At 47.1% G+C, this 22,454-nt stretch overlaps 27 non-coding genes across 27 annotated transcripts; all 27 read right to left on the reverse strand.

The window, feature by feature from the left end:
* Nucleotides 1–830: 830 nt before the first annotated feature.
* Nucleotides 831–942, reverse strand: TRNAL-CAA (transfer RNA leucine (anticodon CAA)). The gene is made up of 2 exons: nt 905–942; nt 831–876 (listed from the first exon to the last, which is right to left on the reverse strand). It is a non-coding gene; the product is annotated as a tRNA-Leu (tRNA).
* A 747-nt stretch (nt 943–1,689) lies between these two features.
* TRNAP-AGG (transfer RNA proline (anticodon AGG)) lies at nt 1,690–1,761 on the reverse strand. The gene has a single exon. It is a non-coding gene; the product is annotated as a tRNA-Pro (tRNA).
* Nucleotides 1,762–2,202: 441 nt separating this feature from the next.
* TRNAV-UAC (transfer RNA valine (anticodon UAC)) lies at nt 2,203–2,275 on the reverse strand. Its single transcript has one exon. It is a non-coding gene; the product is annotated as a tRNA-Val (tRNA).
* A 1,393-nt stretch (nt 2,276–3,668) lies between these two features.
* On the reverse strand, nt 3,669–3,780 carry TRNAL-CAA (transfer RNA leucine (anticodon CAA)). The gene is made up of 2 exons: nt 3,743–3,780; nt 3,669–3,714 (listed from the first exon to the last, which is right to left on the reverse strand). It is a non-coding gene; the product is annotated as a tRNA-Leu (tRNA).
* A 747-nt stretch (nt 3,781–4,527) lies between these two features.
* On the reverse strand, nt 4,528–4,599 carry TRNAP-AGG (transfer RNA proline (anticodon AGG)). Its single transcript has one exon. It is a non-coding gene; the product is annotated as a tRNA-Pro (tRNA).
* A 441-nt stretch (nt 4,600–5,040) lies between these two features.
* TRNAV-UAC (transfer RNA valine (anticodon UAC)) lies at nt 5,041–5,113 on the reverse strand. Its single transcript has one exon. It is a non-coding gene; the product is annotated as a tRNA-Val (tRNA).
* Nucleotides 5,114–6,506: 1,393 nt separating this feature from the next.
* On the reverse strand, nt 6,507–6,618 carry TRNAL-CAA (transfer RNA leucine (anticodon CAA)). The gene is made up of 2 exons: nt 6,581–6,618; nt 6,507–6,552 (listed from the first exon to the last, which is right to left on the reverse strand). It is a non-coding gene; the product is annotated as a tRNA-Leu (tRNA).
* Nucleotides 6,619–6,906: 288 nt separating this feature from the next.
* On the reverse strand, nt 6,907–6,977 carry TRNAR-UCU (transfer RNA arginine (anticodon UCU)). The gene has a single exon. It is a non-coding gene; the product is annotated as a tRNA-Arg (tRNA).
* A 386-nt stretch (nt 6,978–7,363) lies between these two features.
* Nucleotides 7,364–7,435, reverse strand: TRNAP-AGG (transfer RNA proline (anticodon AGG)). Its single transcript has one exon. It is a non-coding gene; the product is annotated as a tRNA-Pro (tRNA).
* Nucleotides 7,436–7,876: 441 nt separating this feature from the next.
* On the reverse strand, nt 7,877–7,949 carry TRNAV-UAC (transfer RNA valine (anticodon UAC)). Its single transcript has one exon. It is a non-coding gene; the product is annotated as a tRNA-Val (tRNA).
* Nucleotides 7,950–9,342: 1,393 nt separating this feature from the next.
* On the reverse strand, nt 9,343–9,454 carry TRNAL-CAA (transfer RNA leucine (anticodon CAA)). Its single transcript has 2 exons — nt 9,417–9,454; nt 9,343–9,388 (listed from the first exon to the last, which is right to left on the reverse strand). It is a non-coding gene; the product is annotated as a tRNA-Leu (tRNA).
* Nucleotides 9,455–10,201: 747 nt separating this feature from the next.
* Nucleotides 10,202–10,273, reverse strand: TRNAP-AGG (transfer RNA proline (anticodon AGG)). Its single transcript has one exon. It is a non-coding gene; the product is annotated as a tRNA-Pro (tRNA).
* A 441-nt stretch (nt 10,274–10,714) lies between these two features.
* On the reverse strand, nt 10,715–10,787 carry TRNAV-UAC (transfer RNA valine (anticodon UAC)). The gene has a single exon. It is a non-coding gene; the product is annotated as a tRNA-Val (tRNA).
* Nucleotides 10,788–12,180: 1,393 nt separating this feature from the next.
* Nucleotides 12,181–12,292, reverse strand: TRNAL-CAA (transfer RNA leucine (anticodon CAA)). Its single transcript has 2 exons — nt 12,255–12,292; nt 12,181–12,226 (listed from the first exon to the last, which is right to left on the reverse strand). It is a non-coding gene; the product is annotated as a tRNA-Leu (tRNA).
* Nucleotides 12,293–12,580: 288 nt separating this feature from the next.
* Nucleotides 12,581–12,651, reverse strand: TRNAR-UCU (transfer RNA arginine (anticodon UCU)). Its single transcript has one exon. It is a non-coding gene; the product is annotated as a tRNA-Arg (tRNA).
* A 386-nt stretch (nt 12,652–13,037) lies between these two features.
* Nucleotides 13,038–13,109, reverse strand: TRNAP-AGG (transfer RNA proline (anticodon AGG)). The gene has a single exon. It is a non-coding gene; the product is annotated as a tRNA-Pro (tRNA).
* Nucleotides 13,110–13,550: 441 nt separating this feature from the next.
* TRNAV-UAC (transfer RNA valine (anticodon UAC)) lies at nt 13,551–13,623 on the reverse strand. The gene has a single exon. It is a non-coding gene; the product is annotated as a tRNA-Val (tRNA).
* A 1,393-nt stretch (nt 13,624–15,016) lies between these two features.
* Nucleotides 15,017–15,128, reverse strand: TRNAL-CAA (transfer RNA leucine (anticodon CAA)). The gene is made up of 2 exons: nt 15,091–15,128; nt 15,017–15,062 (listed from the first exon to the last, which is right to left on the reverse strand). It is a non-coding gene; the product is annotated as a tRNA-Leu (tRNA).
* A 747-nt stretch (nt 15,129–15,875) lies between these two features.
* TRNAP-AGG (transfer RNA proline (anticodon AGG)) lies at nt 15,876–15,947 on the reverse strand. Its single transcript has one exon. It is a non-coding gene; the product is annotated as a tRNA-Pro (tRNA).
* A 441-nt stretch (nt 15,948–16,388) lies between these two features.
* On the reverse strand, nt 16,389–16,461 carry TRNAV-UAC (transfer RNA valine (anticodon UAC)). The gene has a single exon. It is a non-coding gene; the product is annotated as a tRNA-Val (tRNA).
* Nucleotides 16,462–17,854: 1,393 nt separating this feature from the next.
* On the reverse strand, nt 17,855–17,966 carry TRNAL-CAA (transfer RNA leucine (anticodon CAA)). The gene is made up of 2 exons: nt 17,929–17,966; nt 17,855–17,900 (listed from the first exon to the last, which is right to left on the reverse strand). It is a non-coding gene; the product is annotated as a tRNA-Leu (tRNA).
* Nucleotides 17,967–18,254: 288 nt separating this feature from the next.
* Nucleotides 18,255–18,325, reverse strand: TRNAR-UCU (transfer RNA arginine (anticodon UCU)). The gene has a single exon. It is a non-coding gene; the product is annotated as a tRNA-Arg (tRNA).
* A 386-nt stretch (nt 18,326–18,711) lies between these two features.
* Nucleotides 18,712–18,783, reverse strand: TRNAP-AGG (transfer RNA proline (anticodon AGG)). The gene has a single exon. It is a non-coding gene; the product is annotated as a tRNA-Pro (tRNA).
* A 441-nt stretch (nt 18,784–19,224) lies between these two features.
* Nucleotides 19,225–19,297, reverse strand: TRNAV-UAC (transfer RNA valine (anticodon UAC)). The gene has a single exon. It is a non-coding gene; the product is annotated as a tRNA-Val (tRNA).
* Nucleotides 19,298–20,690: 1,393 nt separating this feature from the next.
* Nucleotides 20,691–20,802, reverse strand: TRNAL-CAA (transfer RNA leucine (anticodon CAA)). The gene is made up of 2 exons: nt 20,765–20,802; nt 20,691–20,736 (listed from the first exon to the last, which is right to left on the reverse strand). It is a non-coding gene; the product is annotated as a tRNA-Leu (tRNA).
* Nucleotides 20,803–21,549: 747 nt separating this feature from the next.
* On the reverse strand, nt 21,550–21,621 carry TRNAP-AGG (transfer RNA proline (anticodon AGG)). Its single transcript has one exon. It is a non-coding gene; the product is annotated as a tRNA-Pro (tRNA).
* Nucleotides 21,622–22,062: 441 nt separating this feature from the next.
* Nucleotides 22,063–22,135, reverse strand: TRNAV-UAC (transfer RNA valine (anticodon UAC)). Its single transcript has one exon. It is a non-coding gene; the product is annotated as a tRNA-Val (tRNA).
* Nucleotides 22,136–22,454: the final 319 nt, after the last annotated feature.

Consider the following 22,454-nt stretch of genomic DNA (forward strand, 5'->3'; position numbering starts at 1 on the left):
GTCATGTTTTCTCTCAAGGTGTTGTTTTTTTCACTCTTGCAAGGAAGGGATCAGTCGATATCCTAGCTGCCAGAGAGCAGAAAAAAGGCGCTGATGAGAACTGTGGCACTTTCTGGCACTTGTACTCCTCTGCAAGTCCTGGACACTTGCCCCATAGACTTCCACCCCAGATGCAAGGGAGGGCCTGCCAATTCTTGCTCCTAAGACAGAGGCATTTGATTCTTGGATTCAAACACGCTCACTCAGCGCTCGATCAGGCGAGATTTATATGAGTGGCTCGCAGGACTGAAACACTAACCTGGGAGCCCCAGGGTGGCTGAATTCCCAGGATGGCCATTTTTGGGCAAGTCACCTCCTTTCCTCCTGCCTCAATCTAGAATTGGCTGCAAATCACAAGATAGAGTTCAATGTCCGTGTGTACTGCCTACTCCCAGATACCTCTCTGTCTTCCTTATGTAAATTAAAATTCGCAAGGGGGGACCAATGACAATCTGCTCCTCCCACATAACCAGGAAGCCCTGTTGAACATGTCTGCCTGTGTTGTTGCAGGGACAGTGCCTTCTCCGCCCAAAAGGTGGCAGGAGAGCCTCACAACAAAGATGGGATCAACTGCTTAATGAGAAACCAGCACGGCAGTTTGTGTGATGGAGTGCAAATTTAACGGAAGGTGTGCCTGAGGTGTCCCTTCCAGGAATACATGGAATTGTGATTGAGGGCCCAGCCTGATCGTTGGTGGATTTCTCGTCATATGTTACAGGTCCGTGCAAAGATTGTGGTGTGTGGGGAATGCACTGCAAAAAACAGGACGATTTAAGGGTGTAAAAGAAACCTGTCAGAAGTGGGATTTGAACCCACGCCTCCATGAGGAGACCAGAAGTCTCAGTTGCACTGAAGATCAAGCTCTCTTGAGTCTGGCGCCTTAGACCACTCGGCCATCCTGACAGCCCTGGGTGTGCACAGATCTGACTCTTCTGACTGCACCTGCCAATGTTTGCACTTACAACGTTCACAGCAATGTCACAAGTGTAAAGACCCCACAATACAACAAGGCATGACAAAAAAAAAGCTAGGCACAAGAGCGACCACTGATGGATGCGGATTACTTTGTTTCGTCTTGCAAAAGTAAAGGAAGTTTCCCATGGCTCGCTGGGTTCAAGGACCGCCTCTTCTTAAGCTTGCATTGAGATAATAAGGTTTTAGAGGGTGCACATAAAAGCAGCTCATGCACAGTGTTTCTGCCCGGTCTCGAACCGGGGACCTTTCGCGTGTTAGGTGAACATGATGACCACTACACTACAGAAACTCACTTGCTGTGTTTTACTGTTAGAGCAAGGTTCCTCTCAAGGGTTCTCTCTACTTCTATTCTGCTGTATCAGCAGCCACTCAGAAAGCGAGGAGCAAGTGTGAAAACTGCAGAGATATCAGCCAACATACTTGCAATTAGACGTATTAAAAATTGACTTATGAAGGCATCGACAGACAAATATCTGATGCCTAAATGCCAGCAAGTACAGCTTGGGAAAGCATCACCTGGGACACACACAGACTAAGCATGAAGGCAGAAAAAGCATGGTGATCCATGTTTCTTATGAGGTTCAAAATATTTTGTGCAACAATGCGGCGAGTGTAATGAGAAATAGTCAGGCATTGTGAGTTTTGAGTAGGATTCGAATGTTTACCTCTGAAAAAGGGCTCGTCCGGGATTTGAACCCGGGACCTCTCGCACCCTAAGCGAGAATCATACCCCTAGACCAACGAGCCGAGGCACACAAGAGATGCCTTTCGCACCGGCTCCGGGGGTTATTGGCAGCGAGTTAGTGAATGCTTCACCCAAAGCAAGCAACTGCACATGCTGCTCTCTTCTGCAATATGGTTGCTGTCTTTTCCATGGCCGTCATCGAACAAGAAATTAAAATGCCTCTATCCTTCAGACATTTTGTTTGTTCTAGGTGTATGCTCTCGGTGAGGTCAATAAAACCATTTCTGCTCTCATCCCTTGCTTTCATGAAGTAGGCCCAACCTTCAGTACACAAGGACGTGCAAACGAATAGCGCAAACTATCGTCACTTCTCTTTTTGAGCTGTCACTGATACCCCTGGAGCACAGTACGTCACGCTGGTGAGGGATAGACAGCTTCCATTATCTCAGCTTTCCTATAAATTGAGAGAGTAAATGCAAACTGTGTGAAAAACAGAAAGCTGCTGTTTCTGCCCGGTCTCGAACCAGGGACCTTTCGCGTGTAAAGCGAACGTGATAACCACTACACTACAGAAACAGACATGCTTGCAGGAATCTTCTTGGCATGTAGTGGGCTGGAATGCACAGACCAAGGGCCAATGTCCATGAAGCTCAAAGTTGGACCCTCCTTACCCGATCTCTTTCTTTGGAAGAAAGGAACGAGGACCCCTTTTATTCCAAAAGGCGATTTTAAAACCATACCTGAAACCACACTAGAAAAACACTTTGCATTTAATTTTCCTACACTGATGGTCCACCCCAGAAAAGCAGTTGCAAAGAAGTCCGGCACTGAAATTCTATACGCCAAAAGTGGGAAATAGCGTAGAGGGAAAGGAACTTTCTCACCATACACGGCGTCTTATAGCATTGAAAAGAAGAAATGGCCCTATATAATAAGCAGCCTAAAAATAATTCCACAGCATGGGCTCGTCCGGGATTTGAATCCGGGACCTCTCGCACCCGAAGCGAGAATCATACCCCTAGACCAACGAGCCTGATTCCCCAGTTGGCATTTTAAGCAATTTCTGATGCGTCTTTCAGAAACAAAGCAGGGCTATTTGGCTGCTCTCTCTCTATGTGAACCACAAAAAGTCATGTTTTCTCTCAAGGTGTTGTTTTTTTCACTCTTGCAAGGAAGGGATCAGTCGATATCCTAGCTGCCAGAGAGCAGAAAAAAGGCGCTGATGAGAACTGTGGCACTTTCTGGCACTTGTACTCCTCTGCAAGTCCTGGACACTTGCCCCATAGACTTCCACCCCAGATGCAAGGGAGGGCCTGCCAATTCTTGCTCCTAAGACAGAGGCATTTGATTCTTGGATTCAAACACGCTCACTCAGCGCTCGATCAGGCTCGATCAGGCGAGATTTATATGAGTGGCTCGCAGGACTGAAACACTAACCTGGGAGCCCCAGGGTGGCTGAATTCCCAGGATGGCCATTTTTGGGCAAGTCACCTCCTTTCCTCCTGCCTCAATCTAGAATTGGCTGCAAATCACAAGATAGAGTTCAATGTCCGTGTGTACTGCCTACTCCCAGATACCTCTCTGTCTTCCTTATGTAAATTAAAATTCGCAAGGGGGGACCAATGACAATCTGCTCCTCCCACATAACCAGGAAGCCCTGTTGAACATGTCTGCCTGTGTTGTTGCAGGGACAGTGCCTTCTCCGCCCAAAAGGTGGCAGGAGAGCCTCAAAACAAAGATGGGATCAACTGCTTAATGAGAAACCAGCACGGCAGTTTGTGTGATGGAGTGCAAATTTAACGGAAGGTGTGCCTGAGGTGTCCCTTCCAGGAATACATGGAATTGTGATTGAGGGCCCAGCCTGATCGTTGGTGGATTTCTCGTCATATGTTACAGGTCCGTGCAAAGATTGTGGTGTGTGGGGAATGCACTGCAAAAAACAGGACGATTTAAGGGTGTAAAAGAAACCTGTCAGAAGTGGGATTTGAACCCACGCCTCCATGAGGAGACCAGAAGTCTCAGTTGCACTGAAGATCAAGCTCTCTTGAGTCTGGCGCCTTAGACCACTCGGCCATCCTGACAGCCCTGGGTGTGCACAGATCTGACTCTTCTGACTGCACCTGCCAATGTTTGCACTTACAACGTTCACAGCAATGTCACAAGTGTAAAGACCCCACAATACAACATGGCATGACAAAAAAAAAGCTAGGCACAAGAGCGACCACTGATGGATGCGGATTACTTTGTTTCGTCTTGCAAAAGTAAAGGAAGTTTCCCATGGCTCGCTGGGTTCAAGGACCGCCTCTTCTTAAGCTTGCATTGAGATAATAAGGTTTTAGAGGGTGCACATAAAAGCAGCTCATGCACAGTGTTTCTGCCCGGTCTCGAACCGGGGACCTTTCGCGTGTTAGATGAACGTGATGACGACTACACTACAGAAACTCACTTGCTGTGTCTTACTGTTAGAGCAAGGTTCCTCTCAAGGGTTCTCTCTACTTCTATTCTGCTGTATAAGCAGCCACTCAGAAAGCGAGGAGCAAGTGTGAAAACTGCAGAGATATCAGCCAACATACTTGCAATTAGACGTATTAAAAATTGACGTATGCAGGCCTCGACAGACAAATATCTGATGCCTAAATGCCAGCAAGTACAGCTTGGGAAAGCATCACCTGGGACACACACAGACTAAGCATGAAGGCAGAAAAAGCATGGTGATCCATGTTTCTTATGAGGTTCAAAATATTTTGTGCAACAATGCGGCGAGTGTAATGAGAAATAGTCAGGCATTGTGAGTTTTGAGTAGGATTCGTATGTTTACCTCTGAAAAAGGGCTCGTCCGGGATTTGAACCCGGGACCTCTCGCACCCTAAGCGAGAATCATACCCCTAGACCAACGAGCCGAGGCACACAAGAGTCGCCTTTCGCACCGGCTCCGGGGGTTATTGGCAGCGAGTTAGTGAATGCTTCACCCAAAGCAAGCAACTGCACATGCTGCTCTCTTCTGCAATATGGTTGCTGTCTTTTCCATGGCCGTCATCGAACAAGAAATGAAAATGCCTCTATCCTTCAGACATTTTGTTTGTTCTAGGTGTATGCTCTCGGTGAGGTCAATAAAACCATTTCTGCTCTCATGCCTTGCTTTGATGAAGTAGGCCCAACCTTCAGTACACAAGGACGTGCAAACGAATAGCGCAAACTATCGTCACTTCTCTTTTTGAGCTGTCACTGATACCCCTGGAGCACAGTACGTCACGCTGGTGAGGGATAGACAGCTTCCATTATCTCAGATTTCCTATAAATTGAGAGAGTAAATGCAAACTGTGTGAAAAACAGAAAGCTGCTGTTTCTGCCCGGTCTCGAACCAGGGACCTTTCGCGTGTAAAGCGAACGTGATAACCACTACACTACAGAAACAGACATGCGTGCAGGAATCTTCTTGGCATGTAGTGGGCTGGAATGCACAGACCAAGGGCCAATGTCCATGAAGCTCAAAGTTGGACCCTCCTTACCCGATCTCTTTCTTTGAAAGAAAGGAACGAGGACCCCTTTTATTCCAAAAGGCGATTTTAAAACCATACCTGAAACCACACTAGAAAAACACTTTGCATTTAATTTTCCTACACTGATGGTCCACCCCAGAAAAGCAGTTGCAAAGAAGTCCGGCACTGAAATTCTATACGCCAAAAGTGGGAAATAGCGTAGAGGGAAAGGAACTTTCTCACCATACACGGCGTCTTATAGCATTGAAAAGAAGAAATGGCCCTATATAATAAGCAGCCTAAAAATAATTCCACAGCATGGGCTCGTCCGGGATTTGAATCCGGGACCTCTCGCACCCGAAGCGAGAATCATACCCCTAGACCAACGAGCCTGATTCCCCAGTTGGCATTTTAAGCAATTTCTGATGCGTCTTTCAGAAACAAAGCAGGGCTATTTGGCTGCTCTCTCTCTATGTGAACCACAAAAAGTCATGTTTTCTCTCAAGGTGTTGTTTTTTTCACTCTTGCAAGGAAGGGATCAGTCGATATCCTAGCTGCCAGAGAGCAGAAAAAAGGCGCTGATGAGAACTGTGGCACTTTCTGGCACTTGTACTCCTCTGCAAGTCCTGGACACTTGCCCCATAGACTTCCACCCCAGATGCAAGGGAGGGCCTGCCAATTCTTGCTCCTAAGACAGAGGCATTTGATTCTTGGATTCAAACACGCTCACTCAGCGCTCGATCAGGCTCGATCAGGCGAGATTTATATGAGTGGCTCGCAGGACTGAAACACTAACCTGGGAGCCCCAGGGTGGCTGAATTCCCAGGATGGCCATTTTTGGGCAAGTCACCTCCTTTCCTCCTGCCTCAATCTAGAATTGGCTGCAAATCACAAGATAGAGTTCAATGTCCGTGTGTACTGCCTACTCCCAGATACCTCTCTGTCTTCCTTATGTAAATTAAAATTCGCAAGGGGGGACCAATGACAATCTGCTCCTCCCACATAACCAGGAAGCCCTGTTGAACATGTCTGCCTGTGTTGTTGCAGGGACAGTGCCTTCTCCGCCCAAAAGGTGGCAGGAGAGCCTCAAAACAAAGATGGGATCAACTGCTTAATGAGAAACCAGCACGGCAGTTTGTGTGATGGAGTGCAAATTTAACGGAAGGTGTGCCTGAGGTGTCCCTTCCAGGAATACATGGAATTGTGATTGAGGGCCCAGCCTGATCGTTGGTGGATTTCTCGTCATATGTTACAGGTCCGTGCAAAGATTGTGGTGTGTGGGGAATGCACTGCAAAAAACAGGACGATTTAAGGGTGTAAAAGAAACCTGTCAGAAGTGGGATTTGAACCCACGCCTCCATGAGGAGACCAGAAGTCTCAGTTGCACTGAAGATCAAGCTCTCTTGAGTCTGGCGCCTTAGACCACTCGGCCATCCTGACAGCCCTGGGTGTGCACAGATCTGACTCTTCTGACTGCACCTGCCAATGTTTGCACTTACAACGTTCACAGCAATGTCACAAGTGTAAAGACCCCACAATACAACAAGGCATGACAAAAAAAAAGCTAGGCACAAGAGCGACCACTGATGGATGCGGATTACTTTGTTTCGTCTTGCAAAAGTAAAGGAAGTTTCCCATGGCTCGCTGGGTTCAAGGACCGCCTCTTCTTAAGCTTGCATTGAGATAATAAGGTTTTAGAGGGTGCACATAAAAGCAGCTCATGCACAGTGTTTCTGCCCGGTCTCGAACCGGGGACCTTTCGCGAGAGGTGAACATGATGACCACTACACTACAGAAACTCACTTGCTGTGTTTTACTGTTAGAGCAAGGTTCCTCTCAAGGGTTCTCTCTACTTCTATTCTGCTGTATCAGCAGCCACTCAGAAAGCGAGGAGCAAGTGTGAAAACTGCAGAGATATCAGCCAACATACTTGCAATTAGACGTATTAAAAATTGACTTATGCAGGCATCGACAGACAAATATCTGATGCCTAAATGCCAGCAAGTACAGCTTGGGAAAGCATCACCTGGGACACACACAGACTAAGCATGAAGGCAGAAAAAGCATGGTGATCCATGTTTCTTATGAGGTTCAAAATATTTTGTGCAACAATGCGGCGAGTGTAATGAGAAATAGTCAGGCATTGTGAGTTTTGAGTAGGATTCGAATGTTTACCTCTGAAAAAGGGCTCGTCCGGGATTTGAACCCGGGACCTCTCGCACCCTAAGCGAGAATCATACCCCTAGACCAACGAGCCGAGGCACACAAGAGATGCCTTTCGCACCGGCTCCGGGGGTTATTGGCAGCGAGTTAGTGAATGCTTCACCCAAAGCAAGCAACTGCACATGCTGCTCTCTTCTGCAATATGGTTGCTGTCTTTTCCATGGCCGTCATCGAACAAGAAATGAAAATGCCTCTATCCTTCAGACATTTTGTTTGTTCTAGGTGTATGCTCTCGGTGAGGTCAATAAAACCATTTCTGCTCTCATCCCTTGCTTTCATGAAGTAGGCCCAACCTTCAGTACACAAGGACGTGCAAACGAATAGCGCAAACTATCGTCACTTCTCTTTTTGAGCTGTCACTGATACCCCTGGAGCACAGTACGTCACGCTGGTGAGGGATAGACAGCTTCCATTATCTCAGCTTTCCTATAAATTGAGAGAGTAAATGCAAACTGTGTGAAAAACTGAAAGCTGCTGTTTCTGCCCGGTCTCGAACCAGGGACCTTTCGCGTGTAAAGCGAACGTGATAACCACTACACTACAGAAACAGACATGCTTGCAGGAATCTTCTTGGCATGTAGTGGGCTGGAATGCACAGACCAAGGGCCAATGTCCATGAAGCTCAAAGTTGGACCCTCCTTACCCGATCTCTTTCTTTGGAAGAAAGGAACGAGGACCCCTTTTATTCCAAAAGGCGATTTTAAAACCATACCTGAAACCACACTAGAAAAACACTTTGCATTTAATTTTCCTACACTGATGGTCCACCCCAGAAAAGCAGTTGCAAAGAAGTCCGGCACTGAAATTCTATACGCCAAAAGTGGGAAATAGCGTAGAGGGAAAGGAACTTTCTCACCATACACGGCGTCTTATAGCATTGAAAAGAAGAAATGGCCCTATATAATAAGCAGCCTAAAAATAATTCCACAGCATGGGCTCGTCCGGGATTTGAATCCGGGACCTCTCGCACCCGAAGCGAGAATCATACCCCTAGACCAACGAGCCTGATTCCCCAGTTGGCATTTTAAGCAATTTCTGATGCGTCTTTCAGAAACAAAGCAGGGCTATTTGGCTGCTCTCTCTCTATGTGAACCACAAAAAGTCATGTTTTCTCTCAAGGTGTTGTTTTTTTCACTCTTGCAAGGAAGGGATCAGTCGATATCCTAGCTGCCAGAGAGCAGAAAAAAGGCGCTGATGAGAACTGTGGCACTTTCTGGCACTTGTACTCCTCTGCAAGTCCTGGACACTTGCCCCATAGACTTCCACCCCAGATGCAAGGGAGGGCCTGCCAATTCTTGCTCCTAAGACAGAGGCATTTGATTCTTGGATTCAAACACGCTCACTCAGCGCTCGATCAGGCTCGATCAGGCGAGATTTATATGAGTGGCTCGCAGGACTGAAACACTAACCTGGGAGCCCCAGGGTGGCTGAATTCCCAGGATGGCCATTTTTGGGCAAGTCACCTCCTTTCCTCCTGCCTCAATCTAGAATTGGCTGCAAATCACAAGATAGAGTTCAATGTCCGTGTGTACTGCCTACTCCCAGATACCTCTCTGTCTTCCTTATGTAAATTAAAATTCGCAAGGGGGGACCAATGACAATCTGCTCCTCCCACATAACCAGGAAGCCCTGTTGAACATGTCTGCCTGTGTTGTTGCAGGGACAGTGCCTTCTCCGCCCAAAAGGTGGCAGGAGAGCCTCAAAACAAAGATGGGATCAACTGCTTAATGAGAAACCAGCACGGCAGTTTGTGTGATGGAGTGCAAATTTAACGGAAGGTGTGCCTGAGGTGTCCCTTCCAGGAATACATGGAATTGTGATTGAGGGCCCAGCCTGATCGTTGGTGGATTTCTCGTCATATGTTACAGGTCCGTGCAAAGATTGTGGTGTGTGGGGAATGCACTGCAAAAAACAGGACGATTTAAGGGTGTAAAAGAAACCTGTCAGAAGTGGGATTTGAACCCACGCCTCCATGAGGAGACCAGAAGTCTCAGTTGCACTGAAGATCAAGCTCTCTTGAGTCTGGCGCCTTAGACCACTCGGCCATCCTGACAGCCCTGGGTGTGCACAGATCTGACTCTTCTGACTGCACCTGCCAATGTTTGCACTTACAACGTTCACAGCAATGTCACTAGTGTAAAGACCCCACAATACAACATGGCATGACAAAAAAAAAGCTAGGCACAAGAGCGACCACTGATGGATGCGGATTACTTTGTTTCGTCTTGCAAAAGTAAAGGAAGTTTCCCATGGCTCGCTGGGTTCAAGGACCGCCTCTTCTTAAGCTTGCATTGAGATAATAAGGTTTTAGAGGGTGCACATAAAAGCAGCTCATGCACAGTGTTTCTGCCCGGTCTCGAACCGGGGACCTTTCGCGTGTTAGGTGAACGTGATGACCACTACACTACAGAAACTCACTTGCTGTGTCTTACTGTTAGAGCAAGGTTCCTCTCAAGGGTTCTCTCTACTTCTATTCTGCTGTATGAGCAGCCACTCAGAAAGCGAGGAGCAAGTGTGAAAACTGCAGAGATATCAGCCAACATACTTGCAATTAGACGTATTAAAAATTGACTTATGCAGGCATCGACAGACAAATATCTGATGCCTAAATGCCAGCAAGTACAGCTTGGGAAAGCATCACCTGGGACACACACAGACTAAGCATGAAGGCAGAAAAAGCATGGTGATCCATGTTTCTTATGAGGTTCAAAATATTTTGTGCAACAATGCGGCGAGTGTAATGAGAAATAGTCAGGCATTGTGAGTTTTGAGTAGGATTCGTATGTTTACCTCTGAAAAAGGGCTCGTCCGGGATTTGAACCCGGGACCTCTCGCACCCTAAGCGAGAATCATACCCCTAGACCAACGAGCCGAGGCACACAAGAGTCGCCTTTCGCACCGGCTCCGGGGGTTATTGGCAGCGAGTTAGTGAATGCTTCACCCAAAGCAAGCAACTGCACATGCTGCTCTCTTCTGCAATATGGTTGCTGTCTTTTCCATGGCCGTCATCGAACAAGAAATGAAAATGCCTCTATCCTTCAGACATTTTGTTTGTTCTAGGTGTATGCTCTCGGTGAGGTCAATAAAACCATTTCTGCTCTCATGCCTTGCTTTCATGAAGTAGGCCCAACCTTCAGTACACAAGGACGTGCAAACGAATAGCGCAAACTATCGTCACTTCTCTTTTTGAGCTGTCACTGATACCCCTGGAGCACAGTACGTCACGCTGGTGAGGGATAGACAGCTTCCATTATCTCAGCTTTCCTATAAATTGAGAGAGTAAATGCAAACTGTGTGAAAAACAGAAAGCTGCTGTTTCTGCCCGGTCTCGAACCAGGGACCTTTCGCGTGTAAAGCGAACGTGATAACCACTACACTACAGAAACAGACACGCTTGCAGGAATCTTCTTGGCATGTAGTGGGCTGGAATGCACAGACCAAGGGCCAATGTCCATGAAGCTCAAAGTTGGACCCTCCTTACCCAATCTCTTTCTTTGGAAGAAAGGAACGAGGACCCCTTTTATTCCAAAAGGCGATTTTAAAACCATACCTGAAACCACACTAGAAAAACACTTTGCATTTAATTTTCCTACACTGATGGTCCACCCCAGAAAAGCAGTTGCAAAGAAGTCCGGCACTGAAATTCTATACGCCAAAAGTGGGAAATAGCGTAGAGGGAAAGGAACTTTCTCACCATACACGGCGTCTTATAGCATTGAAAAGAAGAAATGGCCCTATATAATAAGCAGCCTAAAAATAATTCCACAGCATGGGCTCGTCCGGGATTTGAATCCGGGACCTCTCGCACCCGAAGCGAGAATCATACCCCTAGACCAACGAGCCTGATTCCCCAGTTGGCATTTTAAGCAATTTCTGATGCGTCTTTCAGAAACAAAGCAGGGCTATTTGGCTGCTCTCTCTCTATGTGAACCACAAAAAGTCATGTTTTCTCTCAAGGTGTTGTTTTTTTCACTCTTGCAAGGAAGGGATCAGTCGATATCCTAGCTGCCAGAGAGCAGAAAAAAGGCGCTGATGAGAACTGTGGCACTTTCTGGCACTTGTACTCCTCTGCAAGTCCTGGACACTTGCCCCATAGACTTCCACCCCAGATGCAAGGGAGGGCCTGCCAATTCTTGCTCCTAAGACAGAGGCATTTGATTCTTGGATTCAAACACGCTCACTCAGCGCTCGATCAGGCTCGATCAGGCGAGATTTATATGAGTGGCTCGCAGGACTGAAACACTAACCTGGGAGCCCCAGGGTGGCTGAATTCCCAGGATGGCCATTTTTGGGCAAGTCACCTCCTTTCCTCCTGCCTCAATCTAGAATTGGCTGCAAATCACAAGATAGAGTTCAATGTCCGTGTGTACTGCCTACTCCCAGATACCTCTCTGTCTTCCTTATGTAAATTAAAATTCGCAAGGGGGGACCAATGACAATCTGCTCCTCCCACATAACCAGGAAGCCCTGTTGAACATGTCTGCCTGTGTTGTTGCAGGGACAGTGCCTTCTCCGCCCAAAAGGTGGCAGGAGAGCCTCAAAACAAAGATGGGATCAACTGCTTAATGAGAAACCAGCACGGCAGTTTGTGTGATGGAGTGCAAATTTAACGGAAGGTGTGCCTGAGGTGTCCCTTCCAGGAATACATGGAATTGTGATTGAGGGCCCAGCCTGATCGTTGGTGGATTTCTCGTCATATGTTACAGGTCCGTGCAAAGATTGTGGTGTGTGGGGAATGCACTGCAAAAAACAGGACGATTTAAGGGTGTAAAAGAAACCTGTCAGAAGTGGGATTTGAACCCACGCCTCCATGAGGAGACCAGAAGTCTCAGTTGCACTGAAGATCAAGCTCTCTTGAGTCTGGCGCCTTAGACCACTCGGCCATCCTGACAGCCCTGGGTGTGCACAGATCTGACTCTTCTGACTGCACCTGCCAATGTTTGCACTTACAACGTTCACAGCAATGTCACAAGTGTAAAGACCCCACAATATAACAAGGCATGACAAAAAAAAAGCTAGGCACAAGAGCGACCACTGATGGATGCGGATTACTTTGTTTCGTCTTGCAAAAGTAAAGGAAGTTTCCCATGGCTCGCTGGGTTCAAGGACCGCCTCTTCTTAAGCTTGCATTGAGATAATAAGGTTTTAGAGGGTGCACATAAAAGCAGCTCATGCACAGTGTTTCTGCCCGGTCTCGAACCGGGGACCTTTCGCGAGAGGTGAACATGATGACCACTACACTACAGAAACTCACTTGCTGTGTTTTACTGTTAGAGCAAGGTTCCTCTCAAGGGTTCTCTCTACTTCTATTCTGCTGTATCAGCAGCCACTCAGAAAGCGAGGAGCAAGTGTGAAAACTGCAGAGATATCAGCCAACATACTTGCAATTAGACGTATTAAAAATTGACTTATGCAGGCATCGACAGACAAATATCTGATGCCTAAATGCCAGCAAGTACAGCTTGGGAAAGCATCACCTGGGACACACACAGACTAAGCATGAAGGCAGAAAAAGCATGGTGATCCATGTTTCTTATGAGGTTCAAAATATTTTGTGCAACAATGCGGCGAGTGTAATGAGAAATAGTCAGGCATTGTGAGTTTTGAGTAGGATTCGAATGTTTACCTCTGAAAAAGGGCTCGTCCGGGATTTGAACCCGGGACCTCTCGCACCCTAAGCGAGAATCATACCCCTAGACCAACGAGCCGAGGCACACAAGAGATGCCTTTCGCACCGGCTCCGGGGGTTATTGGCAGCGAGTTAGTGAATGCTTCACCCAAAGCAAGCAACTGCACATGCTGCTCTCTTCTGCAATATGGTTGCTGTCTTTTCCATGGCCGTCATCGAACAAGAAATGAAAATGCCTCTATCCTTCAGACATTTTGTTTGTTCTAGGTGTATGCTCTCGGTGAGGTAAATAAAACCTTTTCTGCTCTCATCCCTTGCTTTCATGAAGTAGGCCCAACCTTCAGTACACAAGGACGTGCAAACGAATAGCGCAAACTATCGTCACTTCTCTTTTTGAGCTGTCACTGATACCCCTGGAGCACAGTACGTCACGCTGGTGAGGGATAGACAGCTTCCATTATCTCAGCTTTCCTATAAATTGAGAGAGTAAATGCAAACTGTGTGAAAAACAGAAAGCTGCTGTTTCTGCCCGGTCTCGAACCAGGGACCTTTCGCGTGTAAAGCGAACATGATAACCACTACACTACAGAAACAGACATGCTTGCAGGAATCTTCTTGGCATGTAGTGGGCTGGAATGCACAGACCAAGGGCCAATGTCCATGAAGCTCAAAGTTGGACCCTCCTTACCCGATCTCTTTCTTTGGAAGAAAGGAACGAGGACCCCTTTTATTCCAAAAGGCGATTTTAAAACCATACCTGAAACCACACTAGAAAAACACTTTGCATTTAATTTTCCTACACTGATGGTCCACCCCAGAAAAGCAGTTGCAAAGAAGTCCGGCACTGAAATTCTATACGCCAAAAGTGGGAAATAGCGTAGAGGGAAAGGAACTTTCTCACCATACACGGCGTCTTATAGCATTGAAAAGAAGAAATGGCCCTATATAATAAGCAGCCTAAAAATAATTCCACAGCATGGGCTCGTCCGGGATTTGAATCCGGGACCTCTCGCACCCGAAGCGAGAATCATACCCCTAGACCAACGAGCCTGATTCCCCAGTTGGCATTTTAAGCAATTTCTGATGCGTCTTTCAGAAACAAAGCAGGGCTATTTGGCTGCTCTCTCTCTATGTGAACCACAAAAAGTCATGTTTTCTCTCAAGGTGTTGTTTTTTTCACTCTTGCAAGGAAGGGATCAGTCGATATCCTAGCTGCCAGAGAGCAGAAAAAAGGCGCTGATGAGAACTGTGGCACTTTCTGGCACTTGTACTCCTCTGCAAGTCCTGGACACTTGCCCCATAGACTTCCACCCCAGATGCAAGGGAGGGCCTGCCAATTCTTGCTCCTAAGACAGAGGCATTTGATTCTTGGATTCAAACACGCTCACTCAGCGCTCGATCAGGCTCGATCAGGCGAGATTTATATGAGTGGCTCGCAGGACTGAAACACTAACCTGGGAGCCCCAGGGTGGCTGAATTCCCAGGATGGCCATTTTTGGGCAAGTCACCTCCTTTCCTCCTGCCTCAATCTAGAATTGGCTGCAAATCACAAGATAGAGTTCAATGTCCGTGTGTACTGCCTACTCCCAGATACCTCTCTGTCTTCCTTATGTAAATTAAAATTCGCAAGGGGGGACCAATGACAATCTGCTCCTCCCACATAACCAGGAAGCCCTGTTGAACATGTCTGCCTGTGTTGTTGCAGGGACAGTGCCTTCTCCGCCCAAAAGGTGGCAGGAGAGCCTCAAAACAAAGATGGGATCAACTGCTTAATGAGAAACCAGCACGGCAGTTTGTGTGATGGAGTGCAAATTTAACGGAAGGTGTGCCTGAGGTGTCCCTTCCAGGAATACATGGAATTGTGATTGAGGGCCCAGCCTGATCGTTGGTGGATTTCTCGTCATATGTTACAGGTCCGTGCAAAGATTGTGGTGTGTGGGGAATGCACTGCAAAAAACAGGACGATTTAAGGGTGTAAAAGAAACCTGTCAGAAGTGGGATTTGAACCCACGCCTCCATGAGGAGACCAGAAGTCTCAGTTGCACTGAAGATCAAGCTCTCTTGAGTCTGGCGCCTTAGACCACTCGGCCATCCTGACAGCCCTGGGTGTGCACAGATCTGACTCTTCTGACTGCACCTGCCAATGTTTGCACTTACAACGTTCACAGCAATGTCACTAGTGTAAAGACCCCACAATACAACATGGCATGACAAAAAAAAAGCTAGGCACAAGAGCGACCACTGATGGATGCGGATTACTTTGTTTCGTCTTGCAAAAGTAAAGGAAGTTTCCCATGGCTCGCTGGGTTCAAGGACCGCCTCTTCTTAAGCTTGCATTGAGATAATAAGGTTTTAGAGGGTGCACATAAAAGCAGCTCATGCACAGTGTTTCTGCCCGGTCTCGAACCGGGGACCTTTCGCGTGTTAGGTGAACGTGATGACCACTACACTACAGAAACTCACTTGCTGTGTCTTACTGTTAGAGCAAGGTTCCTCTCAAGGGTTCTCTCTACTTCTATTCTGCTGTATGAGCAGCCACTCAGAAAGCGAGGAGCAAGTGTGAAAACTGCAGAGATATCAGCCAACATACTTGCAATTAGACGTATTAAAAATTGACTTATGCAGGCATCGACAGACAAATATCTGATGCCTAAATGCCAGCAAGTACAGCTTGGGAAAGCATCACCTGGGACACACACAGACTAAGCATGAAGGCAGAAAAAGCATGGTGATCCATGTTTCTTATGAGGTTCAAAATATTTTGTGCAACAATGCGGCGAGTGTAATGAGAAATAGTCAGGCATTGTGAGTTTTGAGTAGGATTCGTATGTTTACCTCTGAAAAAGGGCTCGTCCGGGATTTGAACCCGGGACCTCTCGCACCCTAAGCGAGAATCATACCCCTAGACCAACGAGCCGAGGCACACAAGAGTCGCCTTTCGCACCGGCTCCGGGGGTTATTGGCAGCGAGTTAGTGAATGCTTCACCCAAAGCAAGCAACTGCACATGCTGCTCTCTTCTGCAATATGGTTGCTGTCTTTTCTATGGCCGTCATCGAACAAGAAATGAAAATGCCTCTATCCTTCAGACATTTTGTTTGTTCTAGGTGTATGCTCTCGGTGAGGTCAATAAAACCATTTCTGCTCTCATGCCTTGCTTTCATGAAGTAGGCCCAACCTTCAGTACACAAGGACGTGCAAACGAATAGCGCAAACTATCGTCACTTCTCTTTTTGAGCTGTCACTGATACCCCTGGAGCACAGTACGTCACGCTGGTGAGGGATAGACAGCTTCCATTATCTCAGCTTTCCTATAAATTGAGAGAGTAAATGCAAACTGTGTGAAAAACAGAAAGCTGCTGTTTCTGCCCGGTCTCGAACCAGGGACCTTTCGCGTGTAAAGCGAACGTGATAACCACTACACTACAGAAACAGACACGCTTGCAGGAATCTTCTTGGCATGTAGTGGGCTGGAATGCACAGACCAAGGGCCAATGTCCATGAAGCTCAAAGTTGGACCCTCCTTACCCGATCTCTTTCTTTGGAAGAAAGGAACGAGGACCCCTTTTATTCCAAAAGGCGATTTTAAAACCATACCTGAAACCACACTAGAAAAACACTTTGCATTTAATTTTCCTACACTGATGGTCCACCCCAGAAAAGCAGTTGCAAAGAAGTCCGGCACTGAAATTCTATACGCCAAAAGTGGGAAATAGCGTAGAGGGAAAGGAACTTTCTCACCATACACGGCGTCTTATAGCATTGAAAAGAAGAAATGGCCCTATATAATAAGCAGCCTAAAAATAATTCCACAGCATGGGCTCGTCCGGGATTTGAATCCGGGACCTCTCGCACCCGAAGCGAGAATCATACCCCTAGACCAACGAGCCTGATTCCCCAGTTGGCATTTTAAGCAATTTCTGATGCGTCTTTCAGAAACAAAGCAGGGCTATTTGGCTGCTCTCTCTCTATGTGAACCACAAAAAGTCATGTTTTCTCTCAAGGTGTTGTTTTTTTCACTCTTGCAAGGAAGGGATCAGTCGATATCCTAGCTGCCAGAGAGCAGAAAAAAGGCGCTGATGAGAACTGTGGCACTTTCTGGCACTTGTACTCCTCTGCAAGTCCTGGACACTTGCCCCATAGACTTCCACCCCAGATGCAAGGGAGGGCCTGCCAATTCTTGCTCCTAAGACAGAGGCATTTGATTCTTGGATTCAAACACGCTCACTCAGCGCTCGATCAGGCTCGATCAGGCGAGATTTATATGAGTGGCTCGCAGGACTGAAACACTAACCTGGGAGCCCCAGGGTGGCTGAATTCCCAGGATGGCCATTTTTGGGCAAGTCACCTCCTTTCCTCCTGCCTCAATCTAGAATTGGCTGCAAATCACAAGATAGAGTTCAATGTCCGTGTGTACTGCCTACTCCCAGATACCTCTCTGTCTTCCTTATGTAAATTAAAATTCGCAAGGGGGGACCAATGACAATCTGCTCCTCCCACATAACCAGGAAGCCCTGTTGAACATGTCTGCCTGTGTTGTTGCAGGGACAGTGCCTTCTCCGCCCAAAAGGTGGCAGGAGAGCCTCAAAACAAAGATGGGATCAACTGCTTAATGAGAAACCAGCACGGCAGTTTGTGTGATGGAGTGCAAATTTAACGGAAGGTGTGCCTGAGGTGTCCCTTCCAGGAATACATGGAATTGTGATTGAGGGCCCAGCCTGATCGTTGGTGGATTTCTCGTCATATGTTACAGGTCCGTGCAAAGATTGTGGTGTGTGGGGAATGCACTGCAAAAAACAGGACGATTTAAGGGTGTAAAAGAAACCTGTCAGAAGTGGGATTTGAACCCACGCCTCCATGAGGAGACCAGAAGTCTCAGTTGCACTGAAGATCAAGCTCTCTTGAGTCTGGCGCCTTAGACCACTCGGCCATCCTGACAGCCCTGGGTGTGCACAGATCTGACTCTTCTGACTGCACCTGCCAATGTTTGCACTTACAACGTTCACAGCAATGTCACAAGTGTAAAGACCCCACAATACAACAAGGCATGACAAAAAAAAAGCTAGGCACAAGAGCGACCACTGATGGATGCGGATTACTTTGTTTCGTCTTGCAAAAGTAAAGGAAGTTTCCCATGGCTCGCTGGGTTCAAGGACCGCCTCTTCTTAAGCTTGCATTGAGATAATAAGGTTTTAGAGGGTGCACATAAAAGCAGCTCATGCACAGTGTTTCTGCCCGGTCTCGAACCGGGGACCTTTCGCGAGAGGTGAACATGATGACCACTACACTACAGAAACTCACTTGCTGTGTTTTACTGTTAGAGCAAGGTTCCTCTCAAGGGTTCTCTCTACTTCTATTCTGCTGTATCAGCAGCCACTCAGAAAGCGAGGAGCAAGTGTGAAAACTGCAGAGATATCAGCCAACATACTTGCAATTAGACGTATTAAAAATTGACTTATGCAGGCATCGACAGACAAATATCTGATGCCTAAATGCCAGCAAGTACAGCTTGGGAAAGCATCACCTGGGACACACACAGACTAAGCATGAAGGCAGAAAAAGCATGGTGATCCATGTTTCTTATGAGGTTCAAAATATTTTGTGCAACAATGCGGCGAGTGTAATGAGAAATAGTCAGGCATTGTGAGTTTTGAGTAGGATTCGAATGTTTACCTCTGAAAAAGGGCTCGTCCGGGATTTGAACCCGGGACCTCTCGCACCCTAAGCGAGAATCATACCCCTAGACCAACGAGCCGAGGCACACAAGAGATGCCTTTCGCACCGGCTCCGGGGGTTATTGGCAGCGAGTTAGTGAATGCTTCACCCAAAGCAAGCAACTGCACATGCTGCTCTCTTCTGCAATATGGTTGCTGTCTTTTCCATGGCCGTCATCGAACAAGAAATGAAAATGCCTCTATCCTTCAGACATTTTGTTTGTTCTAGGTGTATGCTCTCGGTGAGGTCAATAAAACCATTTCTGCTCTCATCCCTTGCTTTCATGAAGTAGGCCCAACCTTCAGTACACAAGGACGTGCAAACGAATAGCGCAAACTATCGTCACTTCTCTTTTTGAGCTGTCACTGATACCCCTGGAGCACAGTACGTCACGCTGGTGAGGGATAGACAGCTTCCATTATCTCAGCTTTCCTATAAATTGAGAGAGTAAATGCAAACTGTGTGAAAAACTGAAAGCTGCTGTTTCTGCCCGGTCTCGAACCAGGGACCTTTCGCGTGTAAAGCGAACGTGATAACCACTACACTACAGAAACAGACATGCTTGCAGGAATCTTCTTGGCATGTAGTGGGCTGGAATGCACAGACCAAGGGCCAATGTCCATGAAGCTCAAAGTTGGACCCTCCTTACCCGATCTCTTTCTTTGGAAGAAAGGAACGAGGACCCCTTTTATTCCAAAAGGCGATTTTAAAACCATACCTGAAACCACACTAGAAAAACACTTTGCATTTAATTTTCCTACACTGATGGTCCACCCCAGAAAAGCAGTTGCAAAGAAGTCCGGCACTGAAATTCTATACGCCAAAAGTGGGAAATAGCGTAGAGGGAAAGGAACTTTCTCACCATACACGGCGTCTTATAGCATTGAAAAGAAGAAATGGCCCTATATAATAAGCAGCCTAAAAATAATTCCACAGCATGGGCTCGTCCGGGATTTGAATCCGGGACCTCTCGCACCCGAAGCGAGAATCATACCCCTAGACCAACGAGCCTGATTCCCCAGTTGGCATTTTAAGCAATTTCTGATGCGTCTTTCAGAAACAAAGCAGGGCTATTTGGCTGCTCTCTCTCTATGTGAACCACAAAAAGTCATGTTTTCTCTCAAGGTGTTGTTTTTTTCACTCTTGCAAGGAAGGGATCAGTCGATATCCTAGCTGCCAGAGAGCAGAAAAAAGGCGCTGATGAGAACTGTGGCACTTTCTGGCACTTGTACTCCTCTGCAAGTCCTGGACACTTGCCCCATAGACTTCCACCCCAGATGCAAGGGAGGGCCTGCCAATTCTTGCTCCTAAGACAGAGGCATTTGATTCTTGGATTCAAACACGCTCACTCAGCGCTCGATCAGGCTCGATCAGGCGAGATTTATATGAGTGGCTCGCAGGACTGAAACACTAACCTGGGAGCCCCAGGGTGGCTGAATTCCCAGGATGGCCATTTTTGGGCAAGTCACCTCCTTTCCTCCTGCCTCAATCTAGAATTGGCTGCAAATCACAAGATAGAGTTCAATGTCCGTGTGTACTGCCTACTCCCAGATACCTCTCTGTCTTCCTTATGTAAATTAAAATTCGCAAGGGGGGACCAATGACAATCTGCTCCTCCCACATAACCAGGAAGCCCTGTTGAACATGTCTGCCTGTGTTGTTGCAGGGACAGTGCCTTCTCCGCCCAAAAGGTGGCAGGAGAGCCTCAAAACAAAGATGGGATCAACTGCTTAATGAGAAACCAGCACGGCAGTTTGTGTGATGGAGTGCAAATTTAACGGAAGGTGTGCCTGAGGTGTCCCTTCCAGGAATACATGGAATTGTGATTGAGGGCCCAGCCTGATCGTTGGTGGATTTCTCGTCATATGTTACAGGTCCGTGCAAAGATTGTGGTGTGTGGGGAATGCACTGCAAAAAACAGGACGATTTAAGGGTGTAAAAGAAACCTGTCAGAAGTGGGATTTGAACCCACGCCTCCATGAGGAGACCAGAAGTCTCAGTTGCACTGAAGATCAAGCTCTCTTGAGTCTGGCGCCTTAGACCACTCGGCCATCCTGACAGCCCTGGGTGTGCACAGATCTGACTCTTCTGACTGCACCTGCCAATGTTTGCACTTACAACGTTCACAGCAATGTCACTAGTGTAAAGACCCCACAATACAACATGGCATGACAAAAAAAAAGCTAGGCACAAGAGCGACCACTGATGGATGCGGATTACTTTGTTTCGTCTTGCAAAAGTAAAGGAAGTTTCCCATGGCTCGCTGGGTTCAAGGACCGCCTCTTCTTAAGCTTGCATTGAGATAATAAGGTTTTAGAGGGTGCACATAAAAGCAGCTCATGCACAGTGTTTCTGCCCGGTCTCGAACCGGGGACCTTTCGCGTGTTAGGTGAACGTGATGACCACTACACTACAGAAACTCACTTGCTGTGTCTTACTGTTAGAGCAAGGTTCCTCTCAAGGGTTCTCTCTACTTCTATTCTGCTGTATGAGCAGCCACTCAGAAAGCGAGGAGCAAGTGTGAAAACTGCAGAGATATCAGCCAACATACTTGCAATTAGACGTATTAAAAATTGACTTATGCAGGCATCGACAGACAAATATCTGATGCCTAAATGCCAGCAAGTACAGCTTGGGAAAGCATCACCTGGGACACACACAGACTAAGCATGAAGGCAGAAAAAGCATGGTGATCCATGTTTCTTATGAGGTTCAAAATATTTTGTGCAACAATGCGGCGAGTGTAATGAGAAATAGTCAGGCATTGTGAGTTTTGAGTAGGATTCGTATGTTTACCTCTGAAAAAGGGCTCGTCCGGGATTTGAACCCGGGACCTCTCGCACCCTAAGCGAGAATCATACCCCTAGACCAACGAGCCGAGGCACACAAGAGTCGCCTTTCGCACCGGCTCCGGGGGTTATTGGCAGCGAGTTAGTGAATGCTTCACCCAAAGCAAGCAACTGCACATGCTGCTCTCTTCTGCAATATGGTTGCTGTCTTTTCCATGGCCGTCATCGAACAAGAAATGAAAATGCCTCTATCCTTCAGACATTTTGTTTGTTCTAGGTGTATGCTCTCGGTGAGGTCAATAAAACCATTTCTGCTCTCATGCCTTGCTTTCATGAAGTAGGCCCAACCTTCAGTACACAAGGACGTGCAAACGAATAGCGCAAACTATCGTCACTTCTCTTTTTGAGCTGTCACTGATACCCCTGGAGCACAGTACGTCACGCTGGTGAGGGATAGACAGCTTCCATTATCTCAGCTTTCCTATAAATTGAGAGAGTAAATGCAAACTGTGTGAAAAACAGAAAGCTGCTGTTTCTGCCCGGTCTCGAACCAGGGACCTTTCGCGTGTAAAGCGAACGTGATAACCACTACACTACAGAAACAGACACGCTTGCAGGAATCTTCTTGGCATGTAGTGGGCTGGAATGCACAGACCAAGGGCCAATGTCCATGAAGCTCAAAGTTGGACCCTCCTTACCCGATCTCTTTCTTTGGAAGAAAGGAACGAGGACCCCTTTTATTCCAAAAGGCGATTTTAAAACCATACCTGAAACCACACTAGAAAAACACTTTGCATTTAATTTTCCTACACTGATGGTCCACCCCAGAAAAGCAGTTGCAAAGAAGTCCGGCACTGAAATTCTATACGCCAAAAGTGGGAAATAGCGTAGAGGGAAAGGAACTTTCTCACCATACACGGCG

Source organism: Triturus cristatus, chromosome 10, assembly GCF_964204655.1.
Source record: "Triturus cristatus chromosome 10, aTriCri1.1, whole genome shotgun sequence".
Taxonomy (NCBI): domain Eukaryota; kingdom Metazoa; phylum Chordata; class Amphibia; order Caudata; family Salamandridae; genus Triturus; species Triturus cristatus.